Consider the following 22,362-nt stretch of genomic DNA (forward strand, 5'->3'; position numbering starts at 1 on the left):
GAAAAAGATTGTCCATGTTGCAGTTATGTCTGCTTTTGTGTTACCTCCCCCCAAAAATTTACACTCTGTAGAACACTGAAGGCATTTATTCTTAAAGTGACTTGTCTTAAGAGATGTGGCCTTAAATTTTTCCTCAAAAATTTAAAAAGTATCTCTTATTTTTATTTATATTTTTAAAAAAGAAAACAATCTTTTTTCATTATACATACCAATCCAAGTTTTCATTCCATTCCCACATCCCATACACTCCCAACCCACCCCCATCCAATCCTCAGAGAGGGTAATGTGCATTGCTTTAGGGAAGGTCCAAGTCTCTCTCTACCATATATAGGCTGATCAAAGTATCATCTAAAGACAATAGGTTCCAAATAGCCAGTACATGCAGTCAGATAAATCCTGGTGTCTATGCCAGTGGCCTCTCAGTCTGCCCCAGCCATGCAACTGTCAACCACACTCAGGGGGAATATTTTGATTTATGCTTGTTCTTTTCCAGTCCAGCTGGAGTTGGTGAGGTCCCTTTAGCTCAGGTAGGCTGTTTCAGTGGATGTACCCACCATGGTCTTGACCCCTTTGTCCATATTCTCATTTCTCCCACTCTTCAACTGGACTTTGGGAGCTCAGTCCAGTGCTCAAATGCAGATCTCCATCTCTGTTTACATCAGTTTCTGGATGAAGTTTCTATGGTATTATTTAAGATATTCATCAGTTGCATGTTAAACCTGTCAGAATGGCTAAGACCAAAAACACCAATGATAGCTTATGCTGGAGAGAATATGGACTAAGCAGAACACTCATCCACTGCTGGTAGGAATGCAAACTTGTACAAACACTTTGAAAATCAGTGTGGTGGTTTCTCAGAAAGTTGGGAATCAACCTACCTGAGGATGCAGCAATAGCACACTTGGGCATATATGCTAAAGATATTCAATTATACTACTGTAGAAGGAGTTGCAGGCTGTGTAACCACCCAGCTCCAGCTGCCTGGATAGCTTTACACCTGAAATAATTACATGAAAACTGTATTCTTTTAAACACTGCCTGGCCCATTAGTTTCAGTCTCTTATTGGCTAATTCTCACATCTTGCTTAAGCCATTTCTATTAATGTGTGTAGCACCACGATGTGGTAGCTTACTGGGAAGATCCTAACCTGCGTCTGTCTTGGAGAGGAGAGTCATGGTGACTGCCTGAGGCATCTGCCTCACTGCCTTCTTCCCAGGATCTTGTTCTGTTTACTCCACCTACCTAATTTTCTGTCCTATCAAAGGGCCAAGGCAGTTTCTTTATTTAACCAATGAAATCAACATAAAACAGAAGACCCTCCTCCATCATTCTACAAAGGCATTTGTTCAACTCTTCTGTTCATAGCAGCATTATTTGTAATTACCAGAACCTGGAAACAACCTAGATGTCCCTCAAACGAAGAATGGATAAAGAAAACGTGTCACAGTATCTTTTAATTTTAAAATTACCTTGAAAAGAATTTCATCAATTCTTTATTCTCATCATTGCATTGACAAACCTTCTTGTGCATAACTGAATCATCTTGAACTGAGTTTTTGACATGAATCTAGATTTCTGACTTGTGTGTGTGTTTTTTAATTAATAAATTTGTTGTTTTTTTTTTTTGCTGATTGTTAGTTAAAGGACCCTTTGGTGTCTTTAGGGTCATGGACTTTGCCTCCAGGAGAGAGATGCTGGGTAATATGTGGTCTATACTGATAAATGGCCATGGACAGGATGCCTGCAACTTAAGAGACTTGCACATCTAATTCTCTTTAGGTCAAGGCCAGTTTGATCTGCTACATTGTGAAACCCAGTGGCAAGAAGCTTGACAAGTTCAAGTCAGATATCTCTTAGGCACTTCTGAAGTTGGAGAAGATTCCAGACCTCAAGATGAGAAAAATATCACCAAGGTCAAGAAAGTTCAAGTTTCTGTTGGTCAGAAAGCTATCATAATATTTTACAGTTTTTCAACTAAATTTTTCCCAAAGATTAAAACCTGGATAATTGTGAATTGGAGAGACATTTACCAGGAAGCACATAGTTTTCATTGTTCAGAGGATAATTCTTTCTTGACAACTAGAAAAATTTCCCACAAAGTACATAGAAGTATCACAGATACTCCTCCCTAACTGCAGTACATGTCATTCTTGAGGATCTGGTCTTCCCAAGTGAAATTGTACATAAAAGAATCTTAATAAACTGGATGGCAACCATTCATCATCATTTACATAAAACACAACAGAACAACACAGATCATAATGTCAAATCTTTTTATGGTATGTATAAGAAGCTCATGGGGAAATGTGTTAATTTTGAATTCTCAGAGGTTTCGTTGTAAACAGAATAACCAAAGTGTTATTCCAAAGAAATAAAGGAAGTAAAGAAGGAAGGATGGAAGGAAGGAAGGAAAGATAGAAGGAAGGAAGGAAGCAAGCAAGGAAGGAAGGAAGCAAGGAAGAAAAGAAAATGGAAGAAAGAAAAAAGAAAGGAAGAGATGTGTTCACCAGTGGATTGGAGAGGTTTTGAGAAGAAAATAAATGAGAGTCTTATTGTTTCTTTCAAGCACCTTTAATTTTTTTGTTCTACTTTCCTCTCCTTCTTTACTGGCCTCTTTTTACCAGTTAAGTGCTTACTTTTATCATTTTCTATTTATATCACTTATTTTCTATTCTCCTCTATAGTGTGCTACCTCCAAAGATATGTTCAAATTAATGGTTTCTATGGTTATTCTGTTACCCATCTCTAAAGATATGGAGCTAGTAAATACAGGAAAGAAAACCATTATGACTTTTGTCTTTCTCAGTCTGAATTATTTCACTCAACATAATATTACCTAGTTCTCTATATTTGTTTTTATGAATCATGATGATTTTGTTTTTTTCTTTACTTATGAATAGAATTCTATTCTGCACATATGTCACATTTCATGACCCATTTACCAGTTAAAGGACTTTTGAATTCTATGTTTTCTGGCTATTGTTACTAGAGAAGCAATGATCTTAGCTGAGTGAACAGCAATAAAATATCTGTGCAGTCCTTAGTGAAAATAAATAGAGTCATACAACTGAGTTTAATTGTAAATTTAATGTTTGAGAATTATTCACACCAATTTACATAGTAACTGATTTTGTTTGCAATCCCAACAGTGAATGAAGGCTCCCTTTTCCGCACATCATTGTCAGTATTTGGAAATCAGTAGAATTGTCTTCTTGCCTTTAGATATTCCAACTAGAGTAAGATATAATCTCAAAGTTGTTTTGATATTTATTTCCTTAATTTCTGTGGATGGTGATCATTTTGACATGTCTTATCTGTTTTTATATTTCCTGAGCTCATTGTTCAGATCAATAGCTCACTTATTAAACTGTGGTTTAGTTTTGCTGATTTTTTGCTTTTTTCAGTTTTTAAATGTTGTGGAAATTAATTTATATATTTAGAGACATTAACATTTTTCCACCCAAATTTACTCTCTAGTTGCATTACTGTTCTTGACTTTAGTCTTTCCCTTCTCTTAATAGACATCATCTACTCTTTAGTAATATTATGAGTAAGCTTTAAAGAACTTACTTTCAGTTATTTCATATTTAAACATAGTTAGTAAAGAGTAGACCTATAGTGTCTGGGAACATGTATTAAATTTATTTTTAAATGCTCTTATTTTGGTAACAGAGCTGGTTAATTCAGTAATATTTCCTGAATGCAGACCTAGTGATTTCTTGAAAAAGGGAAATTTTGTAATCTAAGCTTTTCATGATGCTTCTTGAAATTTTTTGAAATGATTAAAGTGCACTGTTGTAGACTTAGCTTGGAAATACAACTCAACAGGTTGAAAACACTTGTAGACACGCATGGCAGCTTGAGTTCCATATCTGCAACCCATGTACATTATTAGAAGGACGTATTGTTTTCCACAAAAGTGTGTTCTGTCTGTTACACGTACTACATGGCACACATACCCTACACACATACATGTAGGAGAAAGGCTGCTAGTTAGTTCCCAGCCTCTTATCCCCAAAATAATCACACAGAAACTATACTAATTAAATCACTGCTTGGCCTATTAACTCTTGTTCCTTATTGGCCAATTCTTATATTAATTTATCCCATTTTTATTAATCTGTATATTGACACATGACAGTGGATTACCAGCTAAAGTTCCCAGTGCTACTGGTGGCTCCATTGCTCCTCCTTGACTCTGCCCTTCTTTCTCCCAGCATTCAGTTTAGTTTTTTCAGCCTAGTTCTGTTTCTTTCCTGCCATAGGCTCAAAGCAGTTATTTATTGATTTTTTTACCAATAAAAGCAACACAGAGACAGAAGGATATCTCACACAATATGCACACACAAACACATGCCCAGACATCATATACCCACACATCCTACACACACACACACACCCAAATACCACATACACATACACATAAATACCACATACATATACACACTCTCACATACAGTCTCTCTCTCCTTCTCTAATTCTCTCTCTCTCCCTCTCTCTCTCTTTCTCTCTCTCTTTCTCTCTCTCTCACCAAATGCTGAACTAAAATAATATGTATTTAAAACTTATCAAAACTACAGTTATAAACTGTCACAACATAAAACTAAATAAGTAATTTTTGTTGCTGGTGTTGATTCTGTTTTGCTTTTTACCAGACTAATTTTGACAAGGTGAAAAAGAGGATTGAAATTCTTTAAAATGTTCTAAAGTTTTACTTGAGTATTTTTACAGTTCAAGAGTAGTTTTTACTTTTTTGTAGCTTGCTAAGCATAATTAAGTATTTTTAGCTTTTCCTTATTCTTAGCATTCTCATTCATGTACATAATAAGATATAATCACACTTCTTTCCAGTTTAACTTCTCTAGTTCCTTATATACCACCATCAAAAATAACTTCCCTATTTTCTCTTCCTCCTCTTCCTTCTTCTTCATCCTCTTTTCTTCTTCCTCTTGCTCTTCTCCCTTTTCTCCTTCTCATTCTCCTTCTCTGTCTCTGTCTCATCCTCCTCCTCCATGCACAGGAATATGGAAATTCTACCAATACTCACATCTTCAAAAATCGTGGTTCTCTTGTTTTTGAGAGAATTCTTACCTCCAACAGATGTTGGCATTTTGTAATCAAACACGAGTGAGTTCTGTTCTGTTCCTTTCTAGAGAGACTTTAAATTAACACACAGGGATTAACTGCTTTGGAGATTTTATTTCCTCTGAACATGGTAGAGTCTGTCTATTTTTTTGTTAGTCCTCTATCTGTACCATTAAGAACATATCAACCTCCTGAGAAACAGATAGAAATGAGCTTTTTTCTGGGATTACTTCTCTTCACCACAGAAAATATCATCATCGAAAAACCAAAAAAAAAAAAAAAAAAAAAAAAAAAAAAGCCGGGCAGTGGTGGTGCACGCCTTTAATCCCAGCACTCGGGAGGCAGAGGCAGGCAGATCTCTATGAGTTCGAGGCCAGCCTGGTCTACAAGAGCTAGTGCCAGGACTCTAAAAAAGCTACAGAGAAACCCTGTCTCGAAAAACAAAAAAAAAGAAAAGAAAAAGAAAATATCATCAATATAGATATGATTTTCCTGACTTTTTTGAAATTTCTTTAACTTTAGGGATACTTTTCAATATTCCTTTAGTGTGCATCCCAATTTTCCAGTTCCCTTTACATTGTCAGGGTTACACAGAGAAACTCTACCTCAAAATAAATAAATAAATAAATAAATAAATAAAATTGGCCAAAAACTTCTTGAGGGGGAAAGGATTTATTTGACTTACATTTCCAGATTATAATCTACCATTTTGAGAATTCTGGACAGAAACTCAGGACAGAATGTTTAAGCAAAATCCTTGGTGGAATAAAGATTGCTTGCTCAGTCTTTGGTGATTCTCTTAGTCATACATTTATGCTTACCTAACCACATAGTCCAACACCACCTCTCTAGAGATGCTATATTATACAGTGGTCTGGGACCCCATCTATCAAATAATTATCAAAATAATCCCATGGAGACCTACCTACAGATAATTTTATAAAAATAATTACTCACATGAGAATTTCTCATTTACTTCAAGTGATTCTAGTTTATTTAGATAAAAGCTCATGCTAGACACATCTAAAATGTCTTTGCTTTAAAAAAATTATTTGTATCTAACACAGAACTCCATAAACATTCATGGGTAGTAGGAAATAGAAAGTTAAATTGAAAGAACTTGTAAAAATAATACACTTTTTGGCCATGAGCTTAGCAAAAGAAAGAACAAAAGTTTAAATTTGACCCACAGAGAGAAGCAGACATAGAGAGACACTGAGAATGAGCTAAGCCTCTGGAATTTTCAAACCACCCAAATGAATCTGCCTTTCATACTTCATAATTTTTCTCAACCAGATCCACCCACTAGTAACCAGGTATACAAATCTATATGCCTAAGGCAAGGCATTAATATCCAAACCTCAACACTGTGCTATCAGATCTGAAATTGCAAAAGCTAATGAATATTCGCAGTGTCATTTTAATGTAGAATATTCCAAGAAAATTCATCATCTGGGATGATTTATGAACAACTGTGGTATAGAAACAACAGGTGATAAGCTGCTGACAGTCATAAATGAACAATCATTTGAGATTATGGGAGTTTATCATAGAGAACAAATAAGTCTGATCTTAAAATTATATTATATATTTGACCAGAAGCCTTGGAGGATATGAAGTATAGAAGGATATTCAAAACAGCATTGTGTGTGTGTCCTTTTGCAACCATGTGGAACTTTGCACACTACATTTCAACAAAACCTGTCAGATAACATAACATTATAGGGATTATTGCATAAAATAAAAGTTCAAATTTGATACTGATTCATACAGTTTCTTATATTGGTGTTGTTACTGCTCAAAATTCACAGGATCACACAACATGATATTTTTATGCAAGGAGACCATTAGAGCTTTTCTCCTGAAAAGACAATATTTTATAAAACACCACAAGGTGTTTCATTGATTTATTTTGCATTTGATTTGTTTTATTATAAAATATCCTTTAATTGTCTAATGATATAGTCATCTGCTAAATGGAATGTGTGTGTTGTCTATGTTCAAAAGACATTATAATTGAAGCAGAAGAAAATGACTTTCTTCCTGAGTCATGGCATAGTGATGCTGGAACAGAACCAAGTATGTTTTGGGGGAGAAAAATGAACATTCACCTTTTCAGATAGGTTCAAGATGATTTTTTGATTCTTTTTAAGAATTTTGAAGATTGTAAATTGTATTTAAATGAGAAGTACTTATTAGAATTTTAAAGAACTTGTTTGGTATAAAAATAACATTATTTCACTGTCTCAAAATATACCCATGCTCTCCTGGAATATATTTCTCTTCAACTTCCAGACTGTTAGAATTTCAGGTATGTTCCATAGAATGCTTAGCACTAAACCAGAAATCATTATATAATTCCCAACAACACGCATATCCTAATATTTTATTTTGTTTATGAAGAATATGATGAATCATCTGGATAGCAATAAATGAAAACTTGAATGTTGTAAAATACAATTGCTTACATCCTGTAAAATACTGGGTGTGAAAATGAACATATTCATATTAATCTTGCTTTCCCTGTTTCTGTCTGCCTGTCATCCCTCTTCCTATGTATGTATGTATGTATGTATGTATGTATGTATGTATGTATCTATCTATCTATCTATCTATCCATCTATCTATTTCTCTATCTGTTTATCTATATATCTACTATATATTTATCTATCATCTATCTATCCTTCTCTTTTTTCTATCATTCATTTTACCCATCATTTATCTATGTTTTTTCAAGAGTTAACAAAATGCTGGCACTTGTCTATGTGTTTTCTTACCTTTAACTTGAGCAGACAATAAACTGTACATATATAGTGACAGAAAATCAAGTAAAATAAAAGTATCTGTTTCATTACTTCTGGATGGCAGAGGCCCTAAAATTTGAATCTGCTAATTACACTTGCTTAAGTGCTTTATAGACTCCATTGGTTCTCTATTTTATTTTATTCATCCTATATTGACATTAGCCCCCATATCTTCCCATCATTTCTCTTAGGGATGTCTGCTGGGAGCAAAAAATTACTTTGGATTATTATCATGTTGTATATTTGTGTTCTAATACTATACTTTTAATTATAAAAAGGTAGTAGGATATATAGTATAAAGTTTTGAACTTTTAACTTCATATATCTTTTGTATAATTCTTTTCAATCACATTCAATGTAGAAACATATTCAGTTCCTTTATTTGTCAATGTCTGTTTAGGAAAGTTCCAGGTAGATCCAACCTCCTTATGCAGTGAAATACCCGTAAGGTCTCATTATGAAACTGCACCAATAGAAGGGATCTTATTACAAAAGCCAGTCTATTGGACAAGTTCTCCCCTCCCCTTACATATGCTGTAGATACTGGGTAAACAGAAATTTTATGAATGATTTAGTTCAAACAAACAATTCTTGCACAGCATACTCTATCCTTGAAGATAGATAGTTCCTTTCCTAGAGAGAGGCCAGGAAATAGTCCAGAATATGATAAAGTCAACAAGAAAGACAGGACCAAATTTTAAGTGAAAGTTCAGTGACTCAACAAAAGTAACACAATATCCAGCAATCACTAAGAAGCAATAAAAGAAACTACTCTATATATGGTATATACCTTATACATGTATATACCTTATATAACACACACTCATATATAACCACATACACCTTTACACATACATATTCTCAGTAAAGCGGTACATACTAAGATAAAGTTTTAAAACTTGCTTCAGCAATACCTCGGGACTGAAAATGAGCAAAAAGACAAATTTAAACATAGAGAAAAATACTAAGCCATTGGTGATTACATAATACTCAATTGTATCAAATACTACAATTAAGAGAAAATACTGTAAATTTTAAAAAAGAGATTGGAAAATGAATCCATTAAACTATATTCTAAGAGATATTAAAATTATATGTTACAGATAAATGGAAAGAACAATGTAAATAAATATGTATAATATGCTTTTTCACCTGAAGAGAACCATACAATTTTTAATTTTAAAAAATTAATTATTTCTTAAGACTGTGTAGGGTAAATACATTATCAAGGTACTGGCATCTAGTAAGGAATATAGCTGTGTCACAATAGGGTAGACATCAAAATGTTGAGAACATGCACACCTTAGAGAGAATAGCAGAGAGAAAAATCATGAAAAAATATTTCTTTTTACATTTTTTATTAAACTTCTGTGTTATATAAAATTTGGATGTGTCCCCAAAGTTTCTTTCCAGCAATGAATTTATGCCTTTTTGATTATTGAGTTTCACAGTAATCTATGCATTTTTGAAGCGATTTATAGATACTGTCACAAATAAATCAGTCTTAAGAGTGAACAATAGTCTTCAGGAACTTGGTTATCAGGAAGCAATATTTGCAAAGGGAATTGAAAAGTCTCCTACTTGAATGTTACTCTCTTTTGTTGAATTGTATATAAGATATAATGCAATGACTGTGTCTACTTCAATAAATTAGCCTGTGGCCAAGAGCCAAGAAGTCAATATATTCTTCAGGCCTATATTATACAATAGTAAGTTTTGGAATTACTTAAATTTACACTTCCTCTCCTCTCCCACTTCCCCTTCTCCCTCCCACTCTCTTCTTAAGAGAGGACAGGGAACCCAGTCCTGTGGGAAGTCCAAGGCCCTCCCCCTCACATCTAGGCCTAGGAAGCAGTGCATCCAAATAGACTAGGGTCCCAAAAAGCCAGTACCTGCAGGAGAAACAAGTCCCAGTGCCTTTATCAATGGCTTCTCAGTCAGCCCCCATTGCAAGCCACATTCAGAGTCTGGTTTGATCACATGCTCATTCAGTCCCAGTCAGCTGGATTTGTTGTGCTCCCATTAGAACAGGTACTCTGCCTTAGTGGGTGGACCCAGACTTCCTTGCTCTCTCCTCCCTCCTTCTGCTCTTCAACTGGTCTTTGGGAGCTCAGTCCATTGCTTTGATGAGGGTCTCTGTTTCTATCTCCATCCATCACCGGATGAAGATTCTATGGTGATATTTGAGATAATCATCAGTGTGATAATGGGGCAAGGCCAGTTCAGGCACCTTCTCCTCTGCTGGCCAAGGACCTAGCTGGGGACATCCCCGTGGACACTTGGGATCCCCTCTAGAGCCAAGTCTCTTGCCAAACCTAAAATGGCTTCCTTAATGTAGATATCTTCTTCCCTTCTCCTATATCCTCCTTTCCTTCATCTCCACCCTCCCACTCCTGCAAGCTCTCACCCATCTTTCCCTTCTCCCTTCTTTCTCCCCCTCTTCCCTTCCCCCAACCCTACCCCCACCCACATGCTCCCAACTTTTAATAGCCAGAACCTGGAAACAACCAAGATGTCCCTCAATGGAAGAATGGATAAAGAAAGTATGGAATATATACACATTAGAGTACTACTCAGCAGTAAAAAACAATGACATATTGAATTTTGCATGCAAATGGATGGAAATAGAAAATACTATGTTGAGTGAGATAACCCAGACCCAAAAATTGTATATGGTATGTTCTCATTCATTAGTGGACTCTAGCCATAAACAAAGGACATTAAGCCTATAGTTCACAAGCCTAGAGAAGCTATATAAGTTGAACCCCCCCAAAAAACATATATAGATCCTCTAAACAAATTTTTACATAATGAATTATTAATACATTTATCTCATCCACTGCTACCAACCAAGAATAACTTTGGGAGAAATTACTGGCAAATTACTGGCTAAAAATTCCTTCTTGGATGATGTGTCCTGAGTGGAAGTAAGTTTTTAGAACAAAAGTTGTTTTTGTTTTTGTTTTGTTATGTTTTTTCTTCATATGAACACATGGAGCTACTGTATAAGGAACACAATGATACACATATACCAGGATGTCATTAAAAAGGATGGACTTTTTACAAGTGAGCAAGTGTCCTATGAACTTGATGACAAATAAAACTGTATTAAGCTAAGCAACATAAAGAATGAAATTTGTACCTGATAAAATGTAAGGATTAGGAAGAAGATTTTTACATATTCATAGATTTGAGGGGGGAGATCTGTGTTTCTCATCGACAAAGTAAGTTGTTTTCTCTCCTGAGTATTTTTACTTAATTTTGAATTTTGTCTTAATAATTCTGTTTGCAAGCAGTGAAATTTTTCTGAGACCCAATGATTTGTTAAAGATCTAGATTAAATTTTTCTAGGTTGGAAAGGAAGGAGAGAGGGAAGTAAGGAAGGGAGGAGAAGGAGACTATGAGGGAACCACATGGCCAAGATGAGGAAAGGACAGAGAGGGAGAGAAAAAAAGAGATATCTTTAATGAGGGAGTTATTGTGTGGATATCAAGAAATCTGTTTCTAGGAAATTTCCCAGGAATCCACAAAGATGGCTCATGTTAAGATCCTAAACAATAGTCAAGAGGGTACCTGGGAACAGTGTTTCACCTGTAATCAAACTGATGACTACTTGATTATCATCATAGAACCGTCATCTAGAAACTGATAGAGGTATAGGCAAGAGATATGCAGCTAATACTAAAATGAGCTCCAAAATCCAAAGAGAGGAGAGTGATTTTATTAGCAAAGGGGACAATATTATGATGGGGATATATACACAAAAATGTACTGAGCTAGTGGGAGCTCACTGACTATAAACTGACAGCCAGGGAACATGCTTAGGGTCAAAGTAGGATTTCTGAATGTAGGTGACAGTTGTGTGGCTGGGGCAGTCTGAGTGGGCACAGACAATGGGACCAGGACTTATTTCTGATGCTTGATCTGGCTTTGTGAAACCCATTTTCTTGGGAGGGATATCTTGCTCAGCCTAGATATTGGGGAAAGGCCTTTGTCCTGCCTCAAAGTGACACTTCAGATTTTGTTGACTCCCTATGGGAAGCATTATCCTTTCTGAGGAGTGGATGCTTGGTGTGGTAGTGTAGTGGGAAGCGGCGGGGCTGCGTTCCCGCCGCCCAGTTCCCAGCAACCAGCTAATCCGCCGCCGGCTAGCTTTACCCAAAATAATTACACGGAAACTTTATTCTTTTAAATACTGCCTGGCCCATTATCTGTAGCCTCTTATTAGTTAATTCTCACATCTTCCTTTAACCCATATTTAGTAATTTGGGTAGCACCACGAGTTGTGGCTTACCAGGAGAGATCTTAACCTGCGTCCATCTCGGAGAGGAGCAGCATGGAGACTCACCACGCGACTCCCTGAAGCATCTCCCCCTAACTCTACTTCCTTGTTCCCACAATTCTGTTCTGTCTACTCCACCTCTCTTAAAGGGCCAAGGCAGTTTTCTTTATTAATTAACCAATGAAAGAAACACAGACAGATAACTCTCCTCCATCATTTCCCCTTTTTCTGTTTAAACAAAAAAGAAAGGCTTCAACTTTAACATAGCAAAATTAACAAAACAGTTATCAAGCAAGTATTACAGTTACAATATTTAAATCTATTTTATCTTTTATCATAACTAAGGAAAGCTATAACTATCTATTTATTCTTCAACTCCATCAAAGACTCCAGAAGGATATAATGCTACCTAAGTAAATAAGAAATAAGTAACTTATAAAACTCTAGAAATGACAGAGATAACTCGCTGCCTGGACAGTCACCCAAAGTTCCTCTGTACCGTTGAGGCATCCATCTTCAGCCTTCAGGCCCATAGTGTCCAGCAGACTTTTTCATGAAGCAGGAAATTCCAAAGACAGTTCAGTCACTTTCTGCTGTGTCCTGCAGAACGTCTCGCAGGCTCTTTCATGAATCAGGAACCCCAAAAGGCCATCTCACCTTTAGGCAAGTTCAGCAGTCCTCTTTCTGTGGGTTCCTGTGTCCAGTTTATGCAACAGTCCAGGCAGGAGCAGTTCTCCATAAGTAGCCTCTTCGATGCCCATCTTCCTCTCGAAGTAGATTGGTGCTGCCAGGAGCAGATGTGTCTCATTGTCATGAAAAACCCTAAGTTATTAAAACATTAAATGCCATATTCTGCAGTCTTTGAAAGATATGAAGAATGTCTATCTAACTGAAATATGTCTCTACATATCTAGAAAATCTAATAACATGACTACAAGCTTAACTATTATCAATGATTATCCATTAACAACCTATATTTCCTAATTATACATTACAGTTTTTAAAATGAACTACAATCACAATAGCTTAATCAAGATAAGAAATACATATACATATAACAAAATTGACCTTAAAATCTATACCAATGTAAATTCATATCTATATCATCTCCCCCTTTAAATGTAAAAGAACATTTATAAACAATATTTGGGAAAATGGGCGCAGTTATTTCTCTCCAAACTGCTTCCTGCTGAATGGGGGCGCTGTTATTTAGGTCTTTTATGGTGTAACCTGTGTGCTAGGTTCCTCTCAGTTGGCAGTTGAGTGAAGTAATTTTTTGAAGATGTTCATAGCAACCTTTCAGGAGGGCGTGGTCTATCATACCATATTGGGATAGAAGCAATCCACAGAGTCTCGTCCTCTGTGAAAACAAAAGAAGAAACTCTTTTCCAAAGCATCATGTTCTTAGATCCAAATCCTGAAGTCATACCATTAAAATGTCCATTCTGGTCTAGACTGGCAGCCCATATAATGAAATGTCTCTCTGTATTTAGCTCCTTTACAGTCAAAAATTTCAAAGAAAACACAATAAAATACATAATCCAGACTCTCTGTGAATTTTCCATTTTTATGTGGCTTATTTTTACTCTATCACTTACTTTATTCTGTCTCTTTAAAGACTTTACCCCTATTTTAAGGCATTAACTTTATTTTCTATATTTTCTTCTCTCTCTCTCAAGCCTACATACATTCATCCAACACTGTGACTCATTTAAAAGTCTTTTATGTCTGAATCTGTCCTATTGTGAATCTGTAATTTTTTTACTGTCGAGAAACTTGTTTGATTTGAGCCTTTACATTGCTAAGCGCTTAAGACTCTAAGCTGTGACATTCCTAGGTCAAAAAACAGGTACTGTGAGCTTGCCACGCCCAGTCCAACATAGCTGAGCCGCTTGTGACTCTGAATCGGTTGCAGCTCTGAGCTGCAGAGCTGCGGGCTGCTCCGGATGTTGGCTCCACCTCTCTCCAATTTCAAAATGGAGAATGTACCATTTTCTACTAGCTCTGGGGCCGCCAGGTAGGAGCCGCACTCAGCACTTTAACTCTGAGACTGAGCGTGCAGCACAAAAACTCTTTTAATCCAAGTTACAGCCAAATCTGACGTAAAGAGCAGTCTGAAAACACCTCTCTCTCTATGGCAGCAGGAATCTGCAAATGCTGTCCCGCTCGCCTAAGCCTGATTCCGCCATCTGCCCAGGTGCAGGAAGGGAGCAGTGAGCCATTGGCATGGTCTCAGAGAACTTTCTTTCCGATCCCAAGCGGGCAAGGTTTTTAAGTGGATTTAGTCACCACGTTGGAGCGCCAATCTGTAATGTGAAGCGGCGGCGGGGCTGCGTTCCCGCCGCCCAGTTCCCAGCAACCAGCTAATCCGCCGCCGGCTAGCTTTACCCAAAATAATTACACGGAAACTTTATTCTTTTAAATACTGCCTGGCCCATTATCTGTAGCCTCTTATTAGTTAATTCTCACATCTTCCTTTAACCCATATTTAGTAATTTGGGTAGCACCACGAGTTGTGGCTTACCAGGAGAGATCTTAACCTGCGTCCATCTCGGAGAGGAGCAGCATGGAGACTCACCACGCGACTCCCTGAAGCGTCTCCCCCTAACTCTACTTCCTTGTTCCCACAATTCTGTTCTGTCTACTCCACCTCTCTTAAAGGGCCAAGGCAGTTTTCTTTATTAATTAACCAATGAAAGAAACACAGACAGATAACTCTCCTCCATCATGGTAGAGTGAATTTAAAGAAGCAGGAGGAGAGAAAGAAGTGGTAACTAGGATTGGTTTGTAAAATGAGAAAAGATTGTTTTACAATTAAAATACAAAAAAGCTCATGTTGTCAATAAAAAAATAAAGATACACATTAAAGAGATTCAGATAAAAAGAACTGTTTTTATATTTATGTCACTATCTTCAAACTCTTACCTGAACCCTGAATTCAGTTTCTAGAAATCAATCCTGAACTTGCAAGAAAATTAATAGGTCATTTCTCATTAGATAACATTCTAGCACCAGATGATGTTAATAAATATCGTCATTTACGAATTTCACATTTATATGATATTCGGGAAGTTAATTCCATTCTCTAAACAAAAATAGTGGGTATAAAATTATTGACACCCAAATCATGATCCCATTATACTATTGATAAGATAAAATTTTAAAAAAATGAAAGTCAAAAAACTAATTTAAATATTTAAGCTAAGCAATAGTGGGAATTAAGTAAATATCTATTTTAAGAAAAAGTTACCATGATCTCTAAGTATCTGTAGTATATCTGACCAGGACCTTCTGGCTTTCTGAGTTTTCATTGAGAAATTGGGTGTAATTCTGATGGATCTGCCTTTATATGTCACCTGTTCTTTTTCTTTTTCAACTCTTAATATTCTTACTTTATTCGCTATGTTTAGTGTTTTATTATATAGCATGGAGAGTTTCTTTTATGTTCCAGTTTATTGGGTATTATGTAAGCTTCTTGTACCTTCATAGGCATGTCCTATGGGAACGTTTTCTTCTATGATTTTGTTGAATATATTTTCTGTGCCTTTGAGCTGGACTTCTATCCCTATTATTCATAGGTTTTGTCTTTTCATAGTGTCCCAGATTTTCTGAATATTTTGTTTTAAGGATTTGTTGGATTTAATACTTTATTTGACTAATCAATCTAATTCGTTTCTTCAACTCCTAAGATTCTCTTTTTCATGTCTTATTCTCTGTTGGTTATGCTTGCATCTGTAGTTCCTGTTTATTTATCCCAATTTTCCACTTCTAGAATTCCCTCAGTTTGTGTTTTTCTTCTTGTTTCAATTTCAAATTTAAAGCCTTGAACTGTTTGAGCTCTTTGTTTCACCTGTTTGATTTTTTTTTTTTTTTGGAATTTCTTTAAGCAATTTTTTGATTTCTTTTAAAGTTTGGTTATCTTATCCACCATTTTGTTAAGGGAATTTTTCATTTCCTCTTCATTTTCAATCATCTTCATAAATTTATATTGAATGACATTTTCTTCTGCTTCTTCTAGATTAATATGCTCAGGTCTTTTTATTGTAGAATCATTAGGTTTTGTTGCTACTATATTGATCTTTATATTTTTGGATGTGTTCTTACACTGCTGGCTTCCCATCTCTTTCTTCAGCGGGTGCAAGTTGGGTCAGTGCTTCAAGGGATACCTCTTCCTCCAGTTGATAAAGATTGAGTCTGTGGCTTAGGTAGTTGCTCTTCCTTCTAATGCAGGTGGGTCCATGCCTCTAGTCAATGCTGATAAGGCACTGGGGCTCCTCTAGAAGGTCAGGCAGAGCCAAGGTTATCTCCAATGGCAGTCTGGGTCAGGGCTTTTTCCTGGGGCCACTGAGCCCAGGTGGTCACAGATGAGGACGAATAGTAGGTTAATAGAGGCTGTTTAGGGTCTCCAGGGTTTGATTGGGGGTCAATGGCATGTTCGGCCCAATGTAAGGTCTCACAAGACACATTTTAGAAGCACTAAAGTCTTTGGATACTAACCTAGATTACTATACAGAGCAAAGCTTTCAATGACCATATATGGTGAAAACAAAGTATTCCATGACAAACCAAATTTAATCATTTCTTATTTACAAAGCTAGCATTACAGAAAGTAGTAGAAGAAAAACTCAAGACCAGGAAAGATAGCTGCAACCAAAAACTCACAGGCAGCAAGTAACCTTACACAGAATACTAGCAAACTACAAAGTATGGAAACACAAAAACACTTCTACTGAAAAATAACATGAATAAACAATCATTGATCATTAATATCTCTCAATATCAATGGATTCAATTCACCTAGTAAAAAGACACATTAGCAGAATGGATATGAAAACAGGATCCATCTTTCTGCTGCATACAGCAAGCTCAACCTCAAAGAGAAACATTACCTCAGAGTAAAAGGATTGGAAAAAAATCTAATCAAATGGACCTAATATATAACAAATAGACTTCAAACTAGAGTCAATTGAGAGAGATGGAAAAATACACTTCATACTTATCACAAGAAAACCCCATCAAGACAAAGTCTCAATTCTGAACATCTATGCCCTATATAAGAATACCCACTTATGTAAAAGAAACTTTGTAAATTTGTATAACTCAAATCAAACCACACACACTAATAGTAGAAGACTTCACTGTCACCAATGACCAAGTGTGTCAGACAGAAATTTAGCAGAGATTTAAGAGAATTAAAATATGTCATAACTCAAATAGACTTACCAGACATCTATAAAACATTTTACCCAAACAAAAAAGAATATACTTTCTTCTCAGCACCTCTTTGAAACTTCTCTATATTTGAGCACATACTTGGTCACAAGAAAAACCTCAAGAGATACAAAAGAATTAGAATAAACCCATGTATCTATCATATCACTATTTCTTAAAGTTAGAATTTAACAAGGCTAATTGCAGAAAACCTAGAAACACCTGGGAATTGAACAATGTTCAACTGAATCACTTTTAAGTCAAGGAAGAAATTAAAAAATGAAATTAAAGACTTTCTAGAATTCAATGAAAATAAATACACAAGATACCCAAAATTATGGGACACTTTGAAAGTAATGCTAAGAGGATAGTTCATAGCATAAGTGCCTACATAAAGAAATGGAGAAATCTCACAAAAGAGACTTAACAGCATAAAGCTCTAAAACAAAAAGAATCAAACTCACCTAGGAGGAATAGATGTCAGGAAATGATTTGAGGCCTGAAATCAATAAAATAGAAATGAAGGAATAAAAAGAATCAATGAGACAAACAGTGAGTTCTTTGAGAAATTCATCAAGACAAATAAACCCTTATTCAAACTAACCAAAAGCCAAGAGGGAATATGCAAAGTAAAATAATCAGATATGGAAAGTGCGATATAACAACAGACACTGAGGAAATCCAGAGAATCGTTAGGTCGAACTTCAAAAGCCTGTCCTCCACAAAATTGGAAGATTTAAGGAAAATGGACAATTTCCTGGATAGATGCTATATACCAAAACTAAATGAGGAACATATGAACAATTTAAATAAACCTATAATCCCTAAGGAAATAGAAGTAGTTATCAAAAGTACCCTACAAAAAATAGACCACGGTCAGATAGTTTCAGCACAGAATTTGACCAGAATTTCAAAAAAGTGATAACACATCAAATATTATTCACAAAGAAAAATTTGGATTTATCCCAGATGCAGGGATGGTTCAACATCTGAAAATCTATCAATATAACATAGCATATAAATTTACTGATAGAAAAAAAAAACATATTATTTCTTCATTAGATGCTAAAAAAAGCATTTGAAAAATCCAAATCCTTTAAAGATAAAGATCTTGGAGAGATCAGGTATACAAGGAACATATCTAAATATGATAAAAGCAATATACAAAGAGCCAACAGCTGACATCAAATTAAATGGAGAGAAACTCAAAGCAATTATAATAAAATCATAAATAATACAAGACAATCCACACTATCCATATCTATTCAAAATAGTACAATTCTAGCTACAGAAATAAGACAACAAAGGAGATCAAATGGACACAAATTGAAAAGGAAGAGTCAAACTTTCACTATTTGAAGATGATATTACAGTATACATAACTGATCCCAATACTCTATAAGGGTACTCTACAGCTGATAAGCACCTTTAGTACTGCAGCAGGATACTAGATCAACTCAAAAAAATCAATATCCATCCTATATAGAAATGATAAAGGGGCTCAGAAAGAAAACAGAGAAACATCACCATTTACAATAGCCACATATAACATAAAATATCTTGGGGTAACACTAACCAAAGATGTGAATTTTAAGTACACTTCTTCAAGCCTTTGAAGAAAGAAAATGCCAAGGATATCAGAAAATGGATAGCTATCCTATGGTCTTGGATAGGTAAGGTCAGCATAGTGAAAATGGCAATCTTACCAAAAGCCATTTAGAGATTTAATGTAACCTCCATCAAAATCACAGCACAATTCTTCACAGACCAGGAAGAACTGGTCTCATATAAAACTTCATATAAAAACTAGCATAGGCAAAATGGCTCTCTACAATAAATGAACTGCCAGAGGTATCACCATCATTGACATCAAACTCTATTATAGAGTTATAGTAATGAAAAGCACTTAACAGATAGGTGGACCAATGGAATTGTATAAAAAGACCCTGATAGTCATCCACACAACTATGAAAACTTGATTTTTGACAAATAAGCTAAAAAGAAGAAAAAGAAAAGCATATTCAACAAATGCTGCTTGATGTCAACATATAAAAGAATGAAAATAGATCAATATCTATCCACATGCAAAAGAAATCATTCCAAATGGATCAAAGACCTCTACATAAACCCAACCACCCTAAACCTTAAAGAAGAGAAAGTAGGAAGCTGCATTGAATGTACAGGGACAGAAAACTACTTGCTAAATATAAAACCAGTAGCACAAACACTGAGAGAAACAATTAATAAATGGGAAATACTAAAACTGAAAATATTCTGTTACACAAAGGACATAATCATTAAGACAAAATGGCAGCCTACAAAAATAAAAAAAAATCTTCACCATCTTTATATCAGACAGAGGACTGATAGCCAAAATATAAAAAGAAACTAGGCATCAAATCATCAAATAGTCCACTCAGAAGATTGAGTACACATCTAAACAGAAAAAAAAAAAAAAACTCAACAAAGATTTCTCAACAGAATTACAAAAGGCTGAAAGACATTTAAGGAAATATTCAACATCCTTAGCCATCAGGGAAATGCAAATCAAAACACATGAGATGCCATCTTACACCATTCACAATTGCTAAGATAAAAAGTATCAAAATTTCTTATGCAGGAGAAGATGCGGAATAAGGGGAACAATCCTCCATTGATAGTGGGAATGCAAAGGTGTATAGACACTTTGGATCAATGTGGCAGTTTACTAGAAAATTGGGGATCAATCTACCTCAATATCCAGCAATAATACTCTCAGACATATAAACAAAGTATGCACATTTATACACAAGGACATTTGCTCAACTGTGTTCATAGAAGCATGATGTGTAATAGCCACAACCTGGAAGCAACCTAGGTATTCCTCAATGGAGGAATAGATTTTAAAAAATGTGGTACATTTTCACAATGGAGTACTACTCAGCATAAAAAAATGACATCTTGAAATATTCATAGAAATGGATGGAAATGGAAAATATTCTGAGTGAGGTAACCTACGTCCAGGTAAACAAACATGGCATGTATTTTCTCATAAATGGATATTAGACATAAAGCAAAGTATAACCAACCTATAGTCCATTATTCCAGAGAAACTAGGTAACAAGGAGAACCCTAAGAGAAATGATATGGGAGTCCCCTCTGTGTGCCATGTTTACCATTAATGAATAAAGAAACTGTCTTGACCTGTTGATAGAGCAGAACTTATGTAGGCAGGGAAGATGAAACTGAATTCTGCGAGGAAGAAGGCAGAGTCAGGGGATTAATAAAAATGGGTTAAATTAAGATGTAAGAGTTAGCTAATACTATTTGACAAGAACTTTAAGTCTTTGAAGAAAGAAATTGAAGAGGACACCAGAAAATGGAAAGATCTCCCTTGCTCTTGGATTGGGAGGATCAACATAGTAAAAATAGCAATACTACCAAAAGCAATCTATAGATTTAATGCAATCCCCTTAAAGATCCCATCAATTCTAACAGATCTTGAGAGGACCATAATCAACTCTATAGGGAAGAACAAGAAACCCATGATAGCCAAAACAATCTTAAACAATAAAGGAACTTCTGGAGGCATTACCATCCCTGACTTCAAACTCTATTACAGAGCTACAGCATTGAAAACAGCTTGGTATTGGCATAAAAATAGAGAAGTCGACCAATGGAATCAAATAGAAGACCCGGATCTTAACCCACAAACCTATGAACACCTGATTTTCGATAAAGGAGCTAAAAGCACACAATGGAAGAAAGCATCTTCAACAAATCGTCCTGGCATAACTGGATGTCAACCTGTAGAAGAATGAAAGCAGATCCGTATCTATCACCATGCACAAAACTCAAGTCCAAATGGATTAAAGACCTCAATATCAATCTGAACACACTGAACCTGTTAGAGGAGAAAGTGGGAAGTACTCTACAACATTTGGGCACAGGACACCACTTCCTACGTAGAGCTCCAGCAGCACAGACATTAAGGGCAACATTGAATAAATGGGACCTCCTGAAGCTGAGCAGCTTCTGTAAAGCAAAGGACACTGTCACTAAGACACAAAGGCAGCCTACTGACTGGGAAAAGATCTTCACCAACCCCACAACAGACAAAGGTCTGATCTCCAAAATATATAAGGAACTCAAGAGACTAGACTTTAAAATGCTAATGAACCCAATTAAAAAATGGGGCACTGAACTGAACAGAGAATTCTCAACAGAAGAAGTTCGAATGGCCAAAAGACACTTAAGGTCATGCTCAACCTCCTTAGCTATCATGGAAATGCAAATCAAAACAACTTTGAGATATCATCTTACACCTGTCAGATTGGCTAAAATCCAAAACACCAATAATAACCTTTGCTGGAGAGGTTGTGGGGTAAGGGGTACACTCATCCATTGCTGGTGGGAATGCAAACTTGTGCAACCGCTTTGGAAAGCAGTGTGGAGGTTTCTCAGGAAATTTGGGATCAACCTACCCCAGGACCCAGCAATCCCACTCTTGAGAATTTACCCAAGAGATGCCCAATCATATTACAAAAATAATTGTTCAACTATGTTTATAGCAGCATTATTTGTAATAGCCAGAACCTGGAAACAACCTAGATGCCCTTCAGTGGAAGAATGGATGAAGAAACTGTAGAATATATGCACATTAGATTACTACTCGGCGGTAAAAAAAAAAAATGACATCTTGAATTATGCATGCAAATGGATGGAAAAAGAAAACACTATTCTGAGTGAGGTAACCCAGGCCCAAAAAGATGAACATGGGATGTACTCACTCATAATTGGTTTCTAGCCATAAATAAAGGACATAGAGCCTATAATTCGTGTACCTTGAGAAGCTAAATAAGAAGCTGAATCCAAAGAAAAACATATAGTTATCCTCCTGGATATTGGAAGTAGACAAGATTGCCGGACAAAAAATGGGAACTTGGGGGTGGGGTGGAATGGGGGGATGGGAGGATGGGGAGAGAAAAGTGTGAAGTGGA

Source organism: Arvicola amphibius, chromosome 12, assembly GCF_903992535.2.
Source record: "Arvicola amphibius chromosome 12, mArvAmp1.2, whole genome shotgun sequence".
Classification (NCBI taxonomy): domain Eukaryota; kingdom Metazoa; phylum Chordata; class Mammalia; order Rodentia; family Cricetidae; genus Arvicola; species Arvicola amphibius.